This window comes from Procambarus clarkii, unplaced genomic scaffold (genome assembly GCF_040958095.1).
Source record: "Procambarus clarkii isolate CNS0578487 unplaced genomic scaffold, FALCON_Pclarkii_2.0 HiC_scaffold_1024, whole genome shotgun sequence".
Lineage (NCBI taxonomy): Eukaryota > Metazoa > Arthropoda > Malacostraca > Decapoda > Cambaridae > Procambarus > Procambarus clarkii.
This window is the reverse complement of record NW_027190056.1, coordinates 27,972-48,810: the sequence shown is the minus strand read 5'-3', so window position 1 is coordinate 48,810 and position 20,839 is coordinate 27,972. Positions and strand designations below refer to the sequence as shown.

General features: G+C 40.9%; 9 non-coding genes across 9 annotated transcripts; all 9 read left to right on the top strand.

Moving 5' to 3' along the window:
- The first annotated feature begins 1,188 nt into the window (after window positions 1–1,188).
- On the top strand, window positions 1,189–1,380 carry LOC138361980 (U2 spliceosomal RNA). The gene has a single exon (XR_011227331.1). It is a non-coding gene; the product is annotated as a U2 spliceosomal RNA (small nuclear RNA).
- A 1,908-nt stretch (window positions 1,381–3,288) lies between these two features.
- LOC138361979 (U2 spliceosomal RNA) lies at window positions 3,289–3,480 on the top strand. Its single transcript, XR_011227330.1, has one exon. It is a non-coding gene; the product is annotated as a U2 spliceosomal RNA (small nuclear RNA).
- Window positions 3,481–5,400: 1,920 nt separating this feature from the next.
- On the top strand, window positions 5,401–5,592 carry LOC138361977 (U2 spliceosomal RNA). The gene has a single exon (XR_011227329.1). It is a non-coding gene; the product is annotated as a U2 spliceosomal RNA (small nuclear RNA).
- A 1,908-nt stretch (window positions 5,593–7,500) lies between these two features.
- Window positions 7,501–7,692, top strand: LOC138361976 (U2 spliceosomal RNA). Its single transcript, XR_011227328.1, has one exon. It is a non-coding gene; the product is annotated as a U2 spliceosomal RNA (small nuclear RNA).
- A 1,908-nt stretch (window positions 7,693–9,600) lies between these two features.
- LOC138361974 (U2 spliceosomal RNA) lies at window positions 9,601–9,792 on the top strand. The gene has a single exon (XR_011227326.1). It is a non-coding gene; the product is annotated as a U2 spliceosomal RNA (small nuclear RNA).
- A 1,908-nt stretch (window positions 9,793–11,700) lies between these two features.
- LOC138361973 (U2 spliceosomal RNA) lies at window positions 11,701–11,892 on the top strand. The gene has a single exon (XR_011227325.1). It is a non-coding gene; the product is annotated as a U2 spliceosomal RNA (small nuclear RNA).
- Window positions 11,893–13,788: 1,896 nt separating this feature from the next.
- Window positions 13,789–13,980, top strand: LOC138361972 (U2 spliceosomal RNA). The gene has a single exon (XR_011227324.1). It is a non-coding gene; the product is annotated as a U2 spliceosomal RNA (small nuclear RNA).
- Window positions 13,981–15,888: 1,908 nt separating this feature from the next.
- On the top strand, window positions 15,889–16,080 carry LOC138361971 (U2 spliceosomal RNA). Its single transcript, XR_011227322.1, has one exon. It is a non-coding gene; the product is annotated as a U2 spliceosomal RNA (small nuclear RNA).
- Window positions 16,081–18,671: 2,591 nt separating this feature from the next.
- Window positions 18,672–18,865, top strand: LOC138361970 (U2 spliceosomal RNA). The gene has a single exon (XR_011227321.1). It is a non-coding gene; the product is annotated as a U2 spliceosomal RNA (small nuclear RNA).
- Window positions 18,866–20,839: the final 1,974 nt, after the last annotated feature.

Here is a 20,839-nt window from a genome sequence, read left to right as displayed (position 1 = left end):
AGTTACCCATTGTTGGCATGCTCTTCTCTTTTTTTACGAAATTACTTACTCACTCTCCCTTGTGAGTGTGGAGTGGTGTGTATATCACTCGGAATTCCTTAGTCGGCTTTGACAGCGAAATTATATTCACACACACATCAAGATCAGACGTTTATCTACTTAATTTACCATTGCTGCAATGTACCAATGCGTAATAAAGACGAAATTCGACTTGAGATGGAGGGAGGTGTTGCTTTGGCGTGGTCTTACACGGCAACTCAACGATCGTTTGCCACTTCCACGCTTGCCAGCCGGCCAGCCACTAGCCTCAAAGTGAATTCTAGTGTCTTGATTAGCTTTACAATCCATCATTTACCTCAATACACACTAACAATGTGTATTTATATACTTCAATCGAGCATTCGATGCACATATTCACCTGTAATATATACGTCAACGAAACCCAGAACCCACCCAAGTTCAAGCGCACCTGCACTCTCACCCCTCTCCATTTGAATGCTAGTTTCCTAATTAGATTTCAAATGATTCATTCACCTCTCTAAACGCCACCACCGTCCGTATATTTACATATTTTATTTAGGCAATGTATGCAGGCACACATTCATTCATTCATTCATTCATTCATTCATTCATTCATTCATTCATTCATTCATTCATTCATTCATTCATTCATTCATTCACGTAAAATAACGAATAAAATTGATATAGAATCTACTATAATTTGCAAAGCGACCAACCACCAAATGTCATTGTGAAAGCTAGTTTCGTAATTAGCTTTGCAATACTTCATTTACCTCCCTAAACACCAACAATGAGTGAGTATTTGTATACTCGGTAAAAGCGATGGATGGATTTCGTACACATTCACATATATTAAGCAATGAATTTGCAATAGTACCTACAGTACTCAGACTTCTCGAATTACTTACATCTTGTTATATCTTAACTTTGTTGTTCACTCAACAACAGAGTCGTTTTCCAGGGAATCACGTTATGTTAGATGATGCATCGCCTCGCCTCGCATGGCATCGAATCGCATGTCATTGCATCGCATCGCATTGAACTGCATGGTATTGAATCACAAGGCATTGAATGGCATGGCATGGCATGGCATGGCATGGCATGGCATGGCATGGCATGGCATGGCATGGCATGGCATCGCGTCACGTCACGTCACGTCTCTAGTCTCTCGTCTCTCGTGTAGTACAAAGTACAAAGTGTAGTATCTGTTCTTATCAGCTTTATATCTGATACGATCCCCATGTGGGATCCTTGATATTAAACTGATTTTTTGCAACATGGCGAAGTGCTAGGAGCTTGCTCCACCTTTGCCGCGGATCGGCCCGGTATTGCAGTACCTCTGGGATCGGTCCACTCCCTTCGGGGAGACCAAAAACAACCCTATCAACTAGTCAAAATCAAGTAGGAGACGATGATGTTAATTGGTTATGTACATTAATGAATCGTGTTAATTTGATTTGCAGTAATTACTTCACACTAGCCAGCATCGTATGAGGAAAAAACCTTGGAACGAGCAGCAGAAGTGAGTCGTCAGTCGAGTCCGGGTTTGATGGGTCGAAGCTGAACAACTGGAACGAGTTAGAAGGAAGGAAGGAAGGAAGGAAGGAAGGAAGGAAGGAAGGAAGGAAGGAAGGAAGGAAGGAAGGAAGGAAGGAAGGAAGGAAGGAAGGAAGGAGGAGAAAGAAGGAGAGTGAGGTGAGTAATATCATTTAATAACTTTAGATTAAAGATTATGTGCGAGCAGCAAATACGATGGATGGTCGGTCTGGAAGGAAAGAAGTTGATTTTATGAATGGGGGGTTGCCAGTTAGTGCAATATTAATTGATTTTGTTTGTTTTCTGAGATAGGTTATATAGGGTGAAGTTTTTGTCTATTTATATAAGTGTGGAAACTGGTTTAGGTAGCTTAGTGGTTGGTTATGAAAAGGCTAGTAGAGATGGGTTAAATAGTGTTAAGCTTGTGTTTGCGTTTAGTGGAGAACTGGATTTGGTATTTAAATGGCATCTAATATGACGTGGTCATTGTGCAAATAAACTCTAAATCAACGGGTTTACTGTGATCGAGAACCTAACTATAATAGTTACCCATTGTTGGCATGCTCTTCTCTTTTTTTACGAAATTACTTACTCACTCTCCCTTGTGAGTGTGGAGTGGTGTGTATATCACTCGGAATTCCTTAGTCGGCTTTGACAGCGAAATTATATTCACACACACATCAAGATCAGACGTTTATCTACTTAATTTACCATTGCTGCAATGTACCAATGCGTAATAAAGACGAAATTCGACTTGAGATGGAGGGAGGTGTTGCTTTGGCGTGGTCTTACACGGCAACTCAACGATCGTTTGCCACTTCCACGCTTGCCAGCCGGCCAGCCACTAGCCTCAAAGTGAATTCTAGTGTCTTGATTAGCTTTACAATCCATCATTTACCTCAATACACACTAACAATGTGTATTTATATACTTCAATCGAGCATTCGATGCACATATTCACCTGTAATATATACGTCAACGAAACCCAGAACCCACCCAAGTTCAAGCGCACCTGCACTCTCACCCCTCTCCATTTGAATGCTAGTTTCCTAATTAGATTTCAAATGATTCATTCACCTCTCTAAACGCCACCACCGTCCGTATATTTACATATTTTATTTAGGCAATGTATGCAGGCACACATTCATTCATTCATTCATTCATTCATTCATTCATTCATTCATTCATTCATTCATTCATTCATTCATTCATTCATTCATTCACGTAAAATAACGAATAAAATTGATATAGAATCTACTATAATTTGCAAAGCGACCAACCACCAAATGTCATTGTGAAAGCTAGTTTCGTAATTAGCTTTGCAATACTTCATTTACCTCCCTAAACACCAACAATGAGTGAGTATTTGTATACTCGGTAAAAGCGATGGATGGATTTCGTACACATTCACATATATTAAGCAATGAATTTGCAATAGTACCTACAGTACTCAGACTTCTCGAATTACTTACATCTTGTTATATCTTAACTTTGTTGTTCACTCAACAACAGAGTCGTTTTCCAGGGAATCACGTTATGTTAGATGATGCATCGCCTCGCCTCGCATGGCATCGAATCGCATGTCATTGCATCGCATCGCATTGAACTGCATGGTATTGAATCACAAGGCATTGAATGGCATGGCATGGCATGGCATGGCATGGCATGGCATGGCATGGCATGGCATGGCATGGCATGGCATCGCGTCACGTCACGTCACGTCTCTAGTCTCTCGTCTCTCGTGTAGTACAAAGTACAAAGTGTAGTATCTGTTCTTATCAGCTTTATATCTGATACGATCCCCATGTGGGATCCTTGATATTAAACTGATTTTTTGCAACATGGCGAAGTGCTAGGAGCTTGCTCCACCTTTGCCGCGGATCGGCCCGGTATTGCAGTACCTCTGGGATCGGTCCACTCCCTTCGGGGAGACCAAAAACAACCCTATCAACTAGTCAAAATCAAGTAGGAGACGATGATGTTAATTGGTTATGTACATTAATGAATCGTGTTAATTTGATTTGCAGTAATTACTTCACACTAGCCAGCATCGTATGAGGAAAAAACCTTGGAACGAGCAGCAGAAGTGAGTCGTCAGTCGAGTCCGGGTTTGATGGGTCGAAGCTGAACAACTGGAACGAGTTAGAAGGAAGGAAGGAAGGAAGGAAGGAAGGAAGGAAGGAAGGAAGGAAGGAAGGAAGGAAGGAAGGAAGGAAGGAAGGAAGGAAGGAAGGAAGGAAGGAAGGAGGAGAAAGAAGGAGAGTGAGGTGAGTAATATCATTTAATAACTTTAGATTAAAGATTATGTGCGAGCAGCAAATACGATGGATGGTCGGTCTGGAAGGAAAGAAGTTGATTTTATGAATGGGGGGTTGCCAGTTAGTGCAATATTAATTGATTTTGTTTGTTTTCTGAGATAGGTTATATAGGGTGAAGTTTTTGTCTATTTATATAAGTGTGGAAACTGGTTTAGGTAGCTTAGTGGTTGGTTATGAAAAGGCTAGTAGAGATGGGTTAAATAGTGTTAAGCTTGTGTTTGCGTTTAGTGGAGAACTGGATTTGGTATTTAAATGGCATCTAATATGACGTGGTCATTGTGCAAATAAACTCTAAATCAACGGGTTTACTGTGATCGAGAACCTAACTATAATAGTTACCCATTGTTGGCATGCTCTTCTCTTTTTTTACGAAATTACTTACTCACTCTCCCTTGTGAGTGTGGAGTGGTGTGTATATCACTCGGAATTCCTTAGTCGGCTTTGACAGCGAAATTATATTCACACACACATCAAGATCAGACGTTTATCTACTTAATTTACCATTGCTGCAATGTACCAATGCGTAATAAAGACGAAATTCGACTTGAGATGGAGGGAGGTGTTGCTTTGGCGTGGTCTTACACGGCAACTCAACGATCGTTTGCCACTTCCACGCTTGCCAGCCGGCCAGCCACTAGCCTCAAAGTGAATTCTAGTGTCTTGATTAGCTTTACAATCCATCATTTACCTCAATACACACTAACAATGTGTATTTATATACTTCAATCGAGCATTCGATGCACATATTCACCTGTAATATATACGTCAACGAAACCCAGAACCCACCCAAGTTCAAGCGCACCTGCACTCTCACCCCTCTCCATTTGAATGCTAGTTTCCTAATTAGATTTCAAATGATTCATTCACCTCTCTAAACGCCACCACCGTCCGTATATTTACATATTTTATTTAGGCAATGTATGCAGGCACACATTCATTCATTCATTCATTCATTCATTCATTCATTCATTCATTCATTCATTCATTCATTCATTCATTCATTCATTCATTCATTCACGTAAAATAACGAATAAAATTGATATAGAATCTACTATAATTTGCAAAGCGACCAACCACCAAATGTCATTGTGAAAGCTAGTTTCGTAATTAGCTTTGCAATACTTCATTTACCTCCCTAAACACCAACAATGAGTGAGTATTTGTATACTCGGTAAAAGCGATGGATGGATTTCGTACACATTCACATATATTAAGCAATGAATTTGCAATAGTACCTACAGTACTCAGACTTCTCGAATTACTTACATCTTGTTATATCTTAACTTTGTTGTTCACTCAACAACAGAGTCGTTTTCCAGGGAATCACGTTATGTTAGATGATGCATCGCCTCGCCTCGCATGGCATCGAATCGCATGTCATTGCATCGCATCGCATTGAACTGCATGGTATTGAATCACAAGGCATTGAATGGCATGGCATGGCATGGCATGGCATGGCATGGCATGGCATGGCATGGCATGGCATGGCATGGCATCGCGTCACGTCACGTCACGTCTCTAGTCTCTCGTCTCTCGTGTAGTACAAAGTACAAAGTGTAGTATCTGTTCTTATCAGCTTTATATCTGATACGATCCCCATGTGGGATCCTTGATATTAAACTGATTTTTTGCAACATGGCGAAGTGCTAGGAGCTTGCTCCACCTTTGCCGCGGATCGGCCCGGTATTGCAGTACCTCTGGGATCGGTCCACTCCCTTCGGGGAGACCAAAAACAACCCTATCAACTAGTCAAAATCAAGTAGGAGACGATGATGTTAATTGGTTATGTACATTAATGAATCGTGTTAATTTGATTTGCAGTAATTACTTCACACTAGCCAGCATCGTATGAGGAAAAAACCTTGGAACGAGCAGCAGAAGTGAGTCGTCAGTCGAGTCCGGGTTTGATGGGTCGAAGCTGAACAACTGGAACGAGTTAGAAGGAAGGAAGGAAGGAAGGAAGGAAGGAAGGAAGGAAGGAAGGAAGGAAGGAAGGAAGGAAGGAAGGAAGGAAGGAAGGAAGGAAGGAAGGAGGAGAAAGAAGGAGAGTGAGGTGAGTAATATCATTTAATAACTTTAGATTAAAGATTATGTGCGAGCAGCAAATACGATGGATGGTCGGTCTGGAAGGAAAGAAGTTGATTTTATGAATGGGGGGTTGCCAGTTAGTGCAATATTAATTGATTTTGTTTGTTTTCTGAGATAGGTTATATAGGGTGAAGTTTTTGTCTATTTATATAAGTGTGGAAACTGGTTTAGGTAGCTTAGTGGTTGGTTATGAAAAGGCTAGTAGAGATGGGTTAAATAGTGTTAAGCTTGTGTTTGCGTTTAGTGGAGAACTGGATTTGGTATTTAAATGGCATCTAATATGACGTGGTCATTGTGCAAATAAACTCTAAATCAACGGGTTTACTGTGATCGAGAACCTAACTATAATAGTTACCCATTGTTGGCATGCTCTTCTCTTTTTTTACGAAATTACTTACTCACTCTCCCTTGTGAGTGTGGAGTGGTGTGTATATCACTCGGAATTCCTTAGTCGGCTTTGACAGCGAAATTATATTCACACACACATCAAGATCAGACGTTTATCTACTTAATTTACCATTGCTGCAATGTACCAATGCGTAATAAAGACGAAATTCGACTTGAGATGGAGGGAGGTGTTGCTTTGGCGTGGTCTTACACGGCAACTCAACGATCGTTTGCCACTTCCACGCTTGCCAGCCGGCCAGCCACTAGCCTCAAAGTGAATTCTAGTGTCTTGATTAGCTTTACAATCCATCATTTACCTCAATACACACTAACAATGTGTATTTATATACTTCAATCGAGCATTCGATGCACATATTCACCTGTAATATATACGTCAACGAAACCCAGAACCCACCCAAGTTCAAGCGCACCTGCACTCTCACCCCTCTCCATTTGAATGCTAGTTTCCTAATTAGATTTCAAATGATTCATTCACCTCTCTAAACGCCACCACCGTCCGTATATTTACATATTTTATTTAGGCAATGTATGCAGGCACACATTCATTCATTCATTCATTCATTCATTCATTCATTCATTCATTCATTCATTCATTCATTCATTCATTCATTCATTCATTCACGTAAAATAACGAATAAAATTGATATAGAATCTACTATAATTTGCAAAGCGACCAACCACCAAATGTCATTGTGAAAGCTAGTTTCGTAATTAGCTTTGCAATACTTCATTTACCTCCCTAAACACCAACAATGAGTGAGTATTTGTATACTCGGTAAAAGCGATGGATGGATTTCGTACACATTCACATATATTAAGCAATGAATTTGCAATAGTACCTACAGTACTCAGACTTCTCGAATTACTTACATCTTGTTATATCTTAACTTTGTTGTTCACTCAACAACAGAGTCGTTTTCCAGGGAATCACGTTATGTTAGATGATGCATCGCCTCGCCTCGCATGGCATCGAATCGCATGTCATTGCATCGCATCGCATTGAACTGCATGGTATTGAATCACAAGGCATTGAATGGCATGGCATGGCATGGCATGGCATGGCATGGCATGGCATGGCATGGCATGGCATGGCATGGCATCGCGTCACGTCACGTCACGTCTCTAGTCTCTCGTCTCTCGTGTAGTACAAAGTACAAAGTGTAGTATCTGTTCTTATCAGCTTTATATCTGATACGATCCCCATGTGGGATCCTTGATATTAAACTGATTTTTTGCAACATGGCGAAGTGCTAGGAGCTTGCTCCACCTTTGCCGCGGATCGGCCCGGTATTGCAGTACCTCTGGGATCGGTCCACTCCCTTCGGGGAGACCAAAAACAACCCTATCAACTAGTCAAAATCAAGTAGGAGACGATGATGTTAATTGGTTATGTACATTAATGAATCGTGTTAATTTGATTTGCAGTAATTACTTCACACTAGCCAGCATCGTATGAGGAAAAAACCTTGGAACGAGCAGCAGAAGTGAGTCGTCAGTCGAGTCCGGGTTTGATGGGTCGAAGCTGAACAACTGGAACGAGTTAGAAGGAAGGAAGGAAGGAAGGAAGGAAGGAAGGAAGGAAGGAAGGAAGGAAGGAAGGAAGGAAGGAAGGAAGGAAGGAAGGAAGGAAGGAGGAGAAAGAAGGAGAGTGAGGTGAGTAATATCATTTAATAACTTTAGATTAAAGATTATGTGCGAGCAGCAAATACGATGGATGGTCGGTCTGGAAGGAAAGAAGTTGATTTTATGAATGGGGGGTTGCCAGTTAGTGCAATATTAATTGATTTTGTTTGTTTTCTGAGATAGGTTATATAGGGTGAAGTTTTTGTCTATTTATATAAGTGTGGAAACTGGTTTAGGTAGCTTAGTGGTTGGTTATGAAAAGGCTAGTAGAGATGGGTTAAATAGTGTTAAGCTTGTGTTTGCGTTTAGTGGAGAACTGGATTTGGTATTTAAATGGCATCTAATATGACGTGGTCATTGTGCAAATAAACTCTAAATCAACGGGTTTACTGTGATCGAGAACCTAACTATAATAGTTACCCATTGTTGGCATGCTCTTCTCTTTTTTTACGAAATTACTTACTCACTCTCCCTTGTGAGTGTGGAGTGGTGTGTATATCACTCGGAATTCCTTAGTCGGCTTTGACAGCGAAATTATATTCACACACACATCAAGATCAGACGTTTATCTACTTAATTTACCATTGCTGCAATGTACCAATGCGTAATAAAGACGAAATTCGACTTGAGATGGAGGGAGGTGTTGCTTTGGCGTGGTCTTACACGGCAACTCAACGATCGTTTGCCACTTCCACGCTTGCCAGCCGGCCAGCCACTAGCCTCAAAGTGAATTCTAGTGTCTTGATTAGCTTTACAATCCATCATTTACCTCAATACACACTAACAATGTGTATTTATATACTTCAATCGAGCATTCGATGCACATATTCACCTGTAATATATACGTCAACGAAACCCAGAACCCACCCAAGTTCAAGCGCACCTGCACTCTCACCCCTCTCCATTTGAATGCTAGTTTCCTAATTAGATTTCAAATGATTCATTCACCTCTCTAAACGCCACCACCGTCCGTATATTTACATATTTTATTTAGGCAATGTATGCAGGCACACATTCATTCATTCATTCATTCATTCATTCATTCATTCATTCATTCATTCATTCATTCATTCATTCATTCATTCATTCATTCATTCACGTAAAATAACGAATAAAATTGATATAGAATCTACTATAATTTGCAAAGCGACCAACCACCAAATGTCATTGTGAAAGCTAGTTTCGTAATTAGCTTTGCAATACTTCATTTACCTCCCTAAACACCAACAATGAGTGAGTATTTGTATACTCGGTAAAAGCGATGGATGGATTTCGTACACATTCACATATATTAAGCAATGAATTTGCAATAGTACCTACAGTACTCAGACTTCTCGAATTACTTACATCTTGTTATATCTTAACTTTGTTGTTCACTCAACAACAGAGTCGTTTTCCAGGGAATCACGTTATGTTAGATGATGCATCGCCTCGCCTCGCATGGCATCGAATCGCATGTCATTGCATCGCATCGCATTGAACTGCATGGTATTGAATCACAAGGCATTGAATGGCATGGCATGGCATGGCATGGCATGGCATGGCATGGCATGGCATGGCATGGCATGGCATGGCATCGCGTCACGTCACGTCACGTCTCTAGTCTCTCGTCTCTCGTGTAGTACAAAGTACAAAGTGTAGTATCTGTTCTTATCAGCTTTATATCTGATACGATCCCCATGTGGGATCCTTGATATTAAACTGATTTTTTGCAACATGGCGAAGTGCTAGGAGCTTGCTCCACCTTTGCCGCGGATCGGCCCGGTATTGCAGTACCTCTGGGATCGGTCCACTCCCTTCGGGGAGACCAAAAACAACCCTATCAACTAGTCAAAATCAAGTAGGAGACGATGATGTTAATTGGTTATGTACATTAATGAATCGTGTTAATTTGATTTGCAGTAATTACTTCACACTAGCCAGCATCGTATGAGGAAAAAACCTTGGAACGAGCAGCAGAAGTGAGTCGTCAGTCGAGTCCGGGTTTGATGGGTCGAAGCTGAACAACTGGAACGAGTTAGAAGGAAGGAAGGAAGGAAGGAAGGAAGGAAGGAAGGAAGGAAGGAAGGAAGGAAGGAAGGAAGGAAGGAAGGAAGGAAGGAAGGAAGGAAGGAGGAGAAAGAAGGAGAGTGAGGTGAGTAATATCATTTAATAACTTTAGATTAAAGATTATGTGCGAGCAGCAAATACGATGGATGGTCGGTCTGGAAGGAAAGAAGTTGATTTTATGAATGGGGGGTTGCCAGTTAGTGCAATATTAATTGATTTTGTTTGTTTTCTGAGATAGGTTATATAGGGTGAAGTTTTTGTCTATTTATATAAGTGTGGAAACTGGTTTAGGTAGCTTAGTGGTTGGTTATGAAAAGGCTAGTAGAGATGGGTTAAATAGTGTTAAGCTTGTGTTTGCGTTTAGTGGAGAACTGGATTTGGTATTTAAATGGCATCTAATATGACGTGGTCATTGTGCAAATAAACTCTAAATCAACGGGTTTACTGTGATCGAGAACCTAACTATAATAGTTACCCATTGTTGGCATGCTCTTCTCTTTTTTTACGAAATTACTTACTCACTCTCCCTTGTGAGTGTGGAGTGGTGTGTATATCACTCGGAATTCCTTAGTCGGCTTTGACAGCGAAATTATATTCACACACACATCAAGATCAGACGTTTATCTACTTAATTTACCATTGCTGCAATGTACCAATGCGTAATAAAGACGAAATTCGACTTGAGATGGAGGGAGGTGTTGCTTTGGCGTGGTCTTACACGGCAACTCAACGATCGTTTGCCACTTCCACGCTTGCCAGCCGGCCAGCCACTAGCCTCAAAGTGAATTCTAGTGTCTTGATTAGCTTTACAATCCATCATTTACCTCAATACACACTAACAATGTGTATTTATATACTTCAATCGAGCATTCGATGCACATATTCACCTGTAATATATACGTCAACGAAACCCAGAACCCACCCAAGTTCAAGCGCACCTGCACTCTCACCCCTCTCCATTTGAATGCTAGTTTCCTAATTAGATTTCAAATGATTCATTCACCTCTCTAAACGCCACCACCGTCCGTATATTTACATATTTTATTTAGGCAATGTATGCAGGCACACATTCATTCATTCATTCATTCATTCATTCATTCATTCATTCATTCATTCATTCATTCATTCATTCATTCATTCATTCATTCACGTAAAATAACGAATAAAATTGATATAGAATCTACTATAATTTGCAAAGCGACCAACCACCAAATGTCATTGTGAAAGCTAGTTTCGTAATTAGCTTTGCAATACTTCATTTACCTCCCTAAACACCAACAATGAGTGAGTATTTGTATACTCGGTAAAAGCGATGGATGGATTTCGTACACATTCACATATATTAAGCAATGAATTTGCAATAGTACCTACAGTACTCAGACTTCTCGAATTACTTACATCTTGTTATATCTTAACTTTGTTGTTCACTCAACAACAGAGTCGTTTTCCAGGGAATCACGTTATGTTAGATGATGCATCGCCTCGCCTCGCATGGCATCGAATCGCATGTCATTGCATCGCATCGCATTGAACTGCATGGTATTGAATCACAAGGCATTGAATGGCATGGCATGGCATGGCATGGCATGGCATGGCATGGCATGGCATGGCATGGCATGGCATGGCATCGCGTCACGTCACGTCACGTCTCTAGTCTCTCGTCTCTCGTGTAGTACAAAGTACAAAGTGTAGTATCTGTTCTTATCAGCTTTATATCTGATACGATCCCCATGTGGGATCCTTGATATTAAACTGATTTTTTGCAACATGGCGAAGTGCTAGGAGCTTGCTCCACCTTTGCCGCGGATCGGCCCGGTATTGCAGTACCTCTGGGATCGGTCCACTCCCTTCGGGGAGACCAAAAACAACCCTATCAACTAGTCAAAATCAAGTAGGAGACGATGATGTTAATTGGTTATGTACATTAATGAATCGTGTTAATTTGATTTGCAGTAATTACTTCACACTAGCCAGCATCGTATGAGGAAAAAACCTTGGAACGAGCAGCAGAAGTGAGTCGTCAGTCGAGTCCGGGTTTGATGGGTCGAAGCTGAACAACTGGAACGAGTTAGAAGGAAGGAAGGAAGGAAGGAAGGAAGGAAGGAAGGAAGGAAGGAAGGAAGGAAGGAAGGAAGGAAGGAAGGAAGGAAGGAAGGAAGGAAGGAGGAGAAAGAAGGAGAGTGAGGTGAGTAATATCATTTAATAACTTTAGATTAAAGATTATGTGCGAGCAGCAAATACGATGGATGGTCGGTCTGGAAGGAAAGAAGTTGATTTTATGAATGGGGGGTTGCCAGTTAGTGCAATATTAATTGATTTTGTTTGTTTTCTGAGATAGGTTATATAGGGTGAAGTTTTTGTCTATTTATATAAGTGTGGAAACTGGTTTAGGTAGCTTAGTGGTTGGTTATGAAAAGGCTAGTAGAGATGGGTTAAATAGTGTTAAGCTTGTGTTTGCGTTTAGTGGAGAACTGGATTTGGTATTTAAATGGCATCTAATATGACGTGGTCATTGTGCAAATAAACTCTAAATCAACGGGTTTACTGTGATCGAGAACCTAACTATAATAGTTACCCATTGTTGGCATGCTCTTCTCTTTTTTTACGAAATTACTTACTCACTCTCCCTTGTGAGTGTGGAGTGGTGTGTATATCACTCGGAATTCCTTAGTCGGCTTTGACAGCGAAATTATATTCACACACACATCAAGATCAGACGTTTATCTACTTAATTTACCATTGCTGCAATGTACCAATGCGTAATAAAGACGAAATTCGACTTGAGATGGAGGGAGGTGTTGCTTTGGCGTGGTCTTACACGGCAACTCAACGATCGTTTGCCACTTCCACGCTTGCCAGCCGGCCAGCCACTAGCCTCAAAGTGAATTCTAGTGTCTTGATTAGCTTTACAATCCATCATTTACCTCAATACACACTAACAATGTGTATTTATATACTTCAATCGAGCATTCGATGCACATATTCACCTGTAATATATACGTCAACGAAACCCAGAACCCACCCAAGTTCAAGCGCACCTGCACTCTCACCCCTCTCCATTTGAATGCTAGTTTCCTAATTAGATTTCAAATGATTCATTCACCTCTCTAAACGCCACCACCGTCCGTATATTTACATATTTTATTTAGGCAATGTATGCAGGCACACATTCATTCATTCATTCATTCATTCATTCATTCATTCATTCATTCATTCATTCATTCATTCATTCATTCACGTAAAATAACGAATAAAATTGATATAGAATCTACTATAATTTGCAAAGCGACCAACCACCAAATGTCATTGTGAAAGCTAGTTTCGTAATTAGCTTTGCAATACTTCATTTACCTCCCTAAACACCAACAATGAGTGAGTATTTGTATACTCGGTAAAAGCGATGGATGGATTTCGTACACATTCACATATATTAAGCAATGAATTTGCAATAGTACCTACAGTACTCAGACTTCTCGAATTACTTACATCTTGTTATATCTTAACTTTGTTGTTCACTCAACAACAGAGTCGTTTTCCAGGGAATCACGTTATGTTAGATGATGCATCGCCTCGCCTCGCATGGCATCGAATCGCATGTCATTGCATCGCATCGCATTGAACTGCATGGTATTGAATCACAAGGCATTGAATGGCATGGCATGGCATGGCATGGCATGGCATGGCATGGCATGGCATGGCATGGCATGGCATGGCATCGCGTCACGTCACGTCACGTCTCTAGTCTCTCGTCTCTCGTGTAGTACAAAGTACAAAGTGTAGTATCTGTTCTTATCAGCTTTATATCTGATACGATCCCCATGTGGGATCCTTGATATTAAACTGATTTTTTGCAACATGGCGAAGTGCTAGGAGCTTGCTCCACCTTTGCCGCGGATCGGCCCGGTATTGCAGTACCTCTGGGATCGGTCCACTCCCTTCGGGGAGACCAAAAACAACCCTATCAACTAGTCAAAATCAAGTAGGAGACGATGATGTTAATTGGTTATGTACATTAATGAATCGTGTTAATTTGATTTGCAGTAATTACTTCACACTAGCCAGCATCGTATGAGGAAAAAACCTTGGAACGAGCAGCAGAAGTGAGTCGTCAGTCGAGTCCGGGTTTGATGGGTCGAAGCTGAACAACTGGAACGAGTTAGAAGGAAGGAAGGAAGGAAGGAAGGAAGGAAGGAAGGAAGGAAGGAAGGAAGGAAGGAAGGAAGGAAGGAAGGAAGGAAGGAAGGAAGGAAGGAGGAGAAAGAAGGAGAGTGAGGTGAGTAATATCATTTAATAACTTTAGATTAAAGATTATGTGCGAGCAGCAAATACGATGGATGGTCGGTCTGGAAGGAAAGAAGTTGATTTTATGAATGGGGGGTTGCCAGTTAGTGCAATATTAATTGATTTTGTTTGTTTTCTGAGATAGGTTATATAGGGTGAAGTTTTTGTCTATTTATATAAGTGTGGAAACTGGTTTAGGTAGCTTAGTGGTTGGTTATGAAAAGGCTAGTAGAGATGGGTTAAATAGTGTTAAGCTTGTGTTTGCGTTTAGTGGAGAACTGGATTTGGTATTTAAATGGCATCTAATATGACGTGGTCATTGTGCAAATAAACTCTAAATCAACGGGTTTACTGTGATCGAGAACCTAACTATAATAGTTACCCATTGTTGGCATGCTCTTCTCTTTTTTTACGAAATTACTTACTCACTCTCCCTTGTGAGTGTGGAGTGGTGTGTATATCACTCGGAATTCCTTAGTCGGCTTTGACAGCGAAATTATATTCACACACACATCAAGATCAGACGTTTATCTACTTAATTTACCATTGCTGCAATGTACCAATGCGTAATAAAGACGAAATTCGACTTGAGATGGAGGGAGGTGTTGCTTTGGCGTGGTCTTACACGGCAACTCAACGATCGTTTGCCACTTCCACGCTTGCCAGCCGGCCAGCCACTAGCCTCAAAGTGAATTCTAGTGTCTTGATTAGCTTTACAATCCATCATTTACCTCAATACACACTAACAATGTGTATTTATATACTTCAATCGAGCATTCGATGCACATATTCACCTGTAATATATACGTCAACGAAACCCAGAACCCACCCAAGTTCAAGCGCACCTGCACTCTCACCCCTCTCCATTTGAATGCTAGTTTCCTAATTAGATTTCAAATGATTCATTCACCTCTCTAAACGCCACCACCGTCCGTATATTTACATATTTTATTTAGGCAATGTATGCAGGCACACATTCATTCATTCATTCATTCATTCATTCATTCATTCATTCATTCATTCATTCATTCATTCATTCATTCATTCATTCATTCACGTAAAATAACGAATAAAATTGATATAGAATCTACTATAATTTGCAAAGCGACCAACCACCAAATGTCATTGTGAAAGCTAGTTTCGTAATTAGCTTTGCAATACTTCATTTACCTCCCTAAACACCAACAATGAGTGAGTATTTGTATACTCGGTAAAAGCGATGGATGGATTTCGTACACATTCACATATATTAAGCAATGAATTTGCAATAGTACCTACAGTACTCAGACTTCTCGAATTACTTACATCTTGTTATATCTTAACTTTGTTGTTCACTCAACAACAGAGTCGTTTTCCAGGGAATCACGTTATGTTAGATGATGCATCGCCTCGCCTCGCATGGCATCGAATCGCATGTCATTGCATCGCATCGCATTGAACTGCATGGTATTGAATCACAAGGCATTGAATGGCATGGCATGGCATGGCATGGCATGGCATGGCATGGCATGGCATGGCATGGCATGGCATGGCATCGCGTCACGTCACGTCACGTCTCTAGTCTCTCGTCTCTCGTGTAGTACAAAGTACAAAGTGTAGTATCTGTTCTTATCAGCTTTATATCTGATACGATCCCCATGTGGGATCCTTGATATTAAACTGATTTTTTGCAACATGGCGAAGTGCTAGGAGCTTGCTCCACCTTTGCCGCGGATCGGCCCGGTATTGCAGTACCTCTGGGATCGGTCCACTCCCTTCGGGGAGACCAAAAACAACCCTATCAACTAGTCAAAATCAAGTAGGAGACGATGATGTTAATTGGTTATGTACATTAATGAATCGTGTTAATTTGATTTGCAGTAATTACTTCACACCAGCCAGCATCGTATGAGGAAAAAACCTTGGAACGAGCAGCAGAAGTGAGTCGTCAGTCGAGTCCGGGTTTGATGGGTCGAAGCTGAACAACTGGAACGAGTTAGAGGGAAGGAAGGAAGGAAGGAAGGAAGGAAGGAAGGAAGGAAGGAAGGAAGGAAGGAAGGAAGGAAGGAAGGAAGGAGGAGAAAGAAGGAGAGTGAGGTGAGTAATATCATTTAATAACTTTAGATTAAAGATTATGTGCGAGCAGCAAATACGATGGTCGGTCGGTCTGGAAGGAAAGAAGTTGATTTTATGAATGGGGGGTTGCCAGTTAGTGCAATATTAATTGATTTTGTTTGTTTTCTGAGATAGGTTATATAGGGTGAAGTTTTTGTCTATTTATATAAGTGTGGAAACTGGTTTAGGTAGCTTAGTGGTTGGTTATGAAAAGGCTGGTAGAGATGGGTTGAATAGTGTTAGGCTTGTGTTTGCGTTTAGTGGAGAACTGGATTTGGTATTTAAATGGCATCTAATATGACGTGGTCATTGTGCAAATAAACTCTAAATCAACGGGTTTACTATGATCGAGAACCTAACTATAATAGTTACCCATTGTTGGCATGCTCTTCTCTTTTTTTACGAAATTACTTACTCACTCTCCCTTGTGAGTGTGGAGTGGTGTGTATATCACTCGGAATTCCTTAGTCGGCTTTGACAGCGAAATTATATTCACACACACATCAAGATCAGACGTTTATCTATTTAATTTACCATTGCTGCAATGTACCAATGCGTAATAAAGACGAAATTCGACTTGAGATGGAGGGAGGTGTTGCTTTGGTGTGGTCTTACACGGCAACTCAACGATCGTTTGCCACTTCCACGCTTGCCAGCCGGCCAGCCACTAGCCTCAAAGTGAATTCTAGTGTCTTGATTAGCTTTACAGTCCATCATTTACCTCAATACACACTAACAATGTGTATTTATATACTTCAATCGAGCATTCGATGCACATATTCACCTGTAATATATACGTCAACGAAACCCAGAACCCACCCAAGTTCAAGCACACCTGCACTCTCACCTCTCTCCATTTTAATGCTAGTTTCCTAATTAGATTTCAAATGATTCATTCACCTCTCTAAACGCCACCACCGTCCGTATATTTACATATTTTATTTAGGCAATGTATGCAGGCACACATTCATTCATTCATTCATTCATTCATTCATTCATTCATTCATTCATTCATTCATTCACGTAAAATAACGAATAAAATTGATATAGAATCTACTATAATTTGCAAAGCGACCAACCACCAAATGTCATTGTGAAAGCTAGTTTCGTAATTAGCTTTGCAATACTTCATTTACCTCCCTAAACACCAACAATGAGTGAGTATTTGTATACTCGGTAAAAGCGATGGATGGATTTCGTACACATTCACATATATTAAGCAATGAATTTGCAATAGTACCTACAGTACTCAGACTTCTCGAATTACTTACATCTTGTTATATCTTAACTTTGTTGTTCACTCAACAACAGAGTCGTTTTCCAGGGAATCACGTTATGTTAGATGATGCATCGCCTCGCCTCGCCTCGCCTCGCATGGCATCGAATCGCATGTCATTGCATCGCATCGCATTGAACTGCATGGTATTGAATCACAAGGCATTGAATGGCATGGCATGGCATGGCATGGCATGGCATGGCATGGCATGGCATGGCATGGCGTCACGTCTCTCGTCTCTAGTCTCTAGTCTCTAGTCTCTAGTCTCTCGTCTCTCGTCTCTCGTCTCTCGTCTCTCGTCTCTCGTCTCTCGTCTCTAGCCTCTAGCCTCTAGCCTCTAGCCTCTCGCCTCTCGCCTCTCGCCTCTCGCCTCTCGCTTCTCGTCACCCAGCCCTGCCTCACTTCGCCTCGTCTCCGGTTTATGAAAACGATGTATCAAGCAAAGTGTTAGATGTGAAAAAGTCGTGATATATATACAAAAATGTAATAGTTGGCGCGTAATAGTGCTGTTCGTTTTCTGTTATGGTATCAGAGAGAGAGAACGTCTCCTATTTATATTTGTTGACGAGCGTTGGCGATAACAGGCCCCTTGCACTTTTAATTCGTTATTGTACTTTTCAAAAGCTGTAGCTACCTTAAGACACATGACAAATGAAGGTTTATATATTAGAGTTAAGCGCTATACTCCCTGGCCAGGAGCGAATTCGTGAAACGCCACGCGAGTCTGTTTACCACTTTGCCGCCAGTTACATATTCACTACTCATGAACGAAACCATGTAATATCATGAATTTGCATATATATATAAATTCATTGATCAGGTAAGAAATAGTTAAAGCCTTTACTGCATGGCGTTTATATGTATGCTTGAATTCGAATATTACCCAACGATAATCACATGCCCTTTTGCAATTGAAACTCGCTACGTGGTTTCCAGCCGCAATTGTTGCCTGGTGTTGCAGAGCAACCATGACTCCTATCGCTTCTCGGCCTATCGGCTTAGATCAAAGTGTAGTATCTGTTCTTATCAGCTTTATATCTGATACGATCCCCATGTGGGATCCTTGATATTAAACTGATTTTTTGCAACATGGCGAAGTGCTAGGAGCTTGCTCCACCTTTGCCGCGGATCGGCCCGGTATTGCAGTACCTCTGGGATCGGTCCACTCCCTTCGGGGAGACCAAAAACAACCCTATCAACTAGTCAAAATCAAGTAGGAGACGATGATGTTAATTGGTTATGTACATTAATGAATCGTGTTAATTTGATTTGCAGTAATTACTTCACACCAGCCAGCATCGTATGAGGAAAAAACCTTGGAACGAGCAGCAGAAGTGAGTCGTCAGTCGAGTCCGGGTTTGATGGGTCGAAGCTGAACAACTGGAACGAGTTAGAGGGAAGGAAGGAAGGAAGGAAGGAAGGAAGGAAGGAAGGAAGGAAGGAAGGAAGGAAGGAAGGAAGGAAGGAAGGAGGAGAAAGAAGGAGAGTGAGGTGAGTAATATCATTTAATAACTTTAGATTAAAGATTATGTGCGAGCAGCAAATACGATGGTCGGTCGGTCTGGAAGGAAAGAAGTTGATTTTATGAATGGGGGGTTGCCAGTTAGTGCAATATTAATTGATTTTGTTTGTTTTCTGAGATAGGTTATATAGGGTGAAGTTTTTGTCTATTTATATAAGTGTGGAAACTGGTTTAGGTAGCTTAGTGGTTGGTTATGAAAAGGCTGGTAGAGATGGGTTGAATAGTGTTAGGCTTGTGTTTGCGTTTAGTGGAGAACTGGATTTGGTATTTAAATGGCATCTAATATGACGTGGTCATTGTGCAAATAAACTCTAAATCAACGGGTTTACTATGATCGAGAACCTAACTATAATAGTTACCCATTGTTGGCATGCTCTTCTCTTTTTTTACGAAATTACTTACTCACTCTCCCTTGTGAGTGTGGAGTGGTGTGTATATCACTCGGAATTCCTTAGTCGGCTTTGACAGCGAAATTATATTCACACACACATCAAGATCAGACGTTTATCTATTTAATTTACCATTGCTGCAATGTACCAATGCGTAATAAAGACGAAATTCGACTTGAGATGGAGGGAGGTGTTGCTTTGGTGTGGTCTTACACGGCAACTCAACGATCGTTTGCCACTTCCACGCTTGCCAGCCGGCCAGCCACTAGCCTCAAAGTGAATTCTAGTGTCTTGATTAGCTTTACAGTCCATCATTTACCTCAATACACACTAACAATGTGTATTTATATACTTCAATCGAGCATTCGATGCACATATTCACCTGTAATATATACGTCAACGAAACCCAGAACCCACCCAAGTTCAAGCACACCTGCACTCTCACCTCTCTCCATTTTAATGCTAGTTTCCTAATTAGATTTCAAATGATTCATTCACCTCTCTAAACGCCACCACCGTCCGTATATTTACATATTTTATTTAGGCAATGTATGCAGGCACACATTCATTCATTCATTCATTCATTCATTCATTCATTCATTCATTCATTCATTCATTCACGTAAAATAACGAATAAAATTGATATAGAATCTACTATAATTTGCAAAGCGACCAACCACCAAATGTCATTGTGAAAGCTAGTTTCGTAATTAGCTTTGCAATACTTCATTTACCTCCCTAAACACCAACAATGAGTGAGTATTTGTATACTCGGTAAAAGCGATGGATGGATTTCGTACACATTCACATATATTAAGCAATGAATTTGCAATAGTACCTACAGTACTCAGACTTCTCGAATTACTTACATCTTGTTATATCTTAACTTTGTTGTTCACTCAACAACAGAGTCGTTTTCCAGGGAATCACGTTATGTTAGATGATGCATCGCCTCGCCTCGCCTCGCCTCGCATGGCATCGAATCGCATGTCATTGCATCGCATCGCATTGAACTGCATGGTATTGAATCACAAGGCATTGAATGGCATGGCATGGCATGGCATGGCATGGCATGGCATGGCATGGCATGGCATGGCGTCACGTCTCTCGTCTCTAGTCTCTAGTCTCTAGTCTCTAGTCTCTCGTCTCTCGTCTCTCGTCTCTCGTCTCTCGTCTCTCGTCTCTCGTCTCTAGCCTCTAGCCTCTAGCCTCTAGCCTCTCGCCTCTCGCCTCT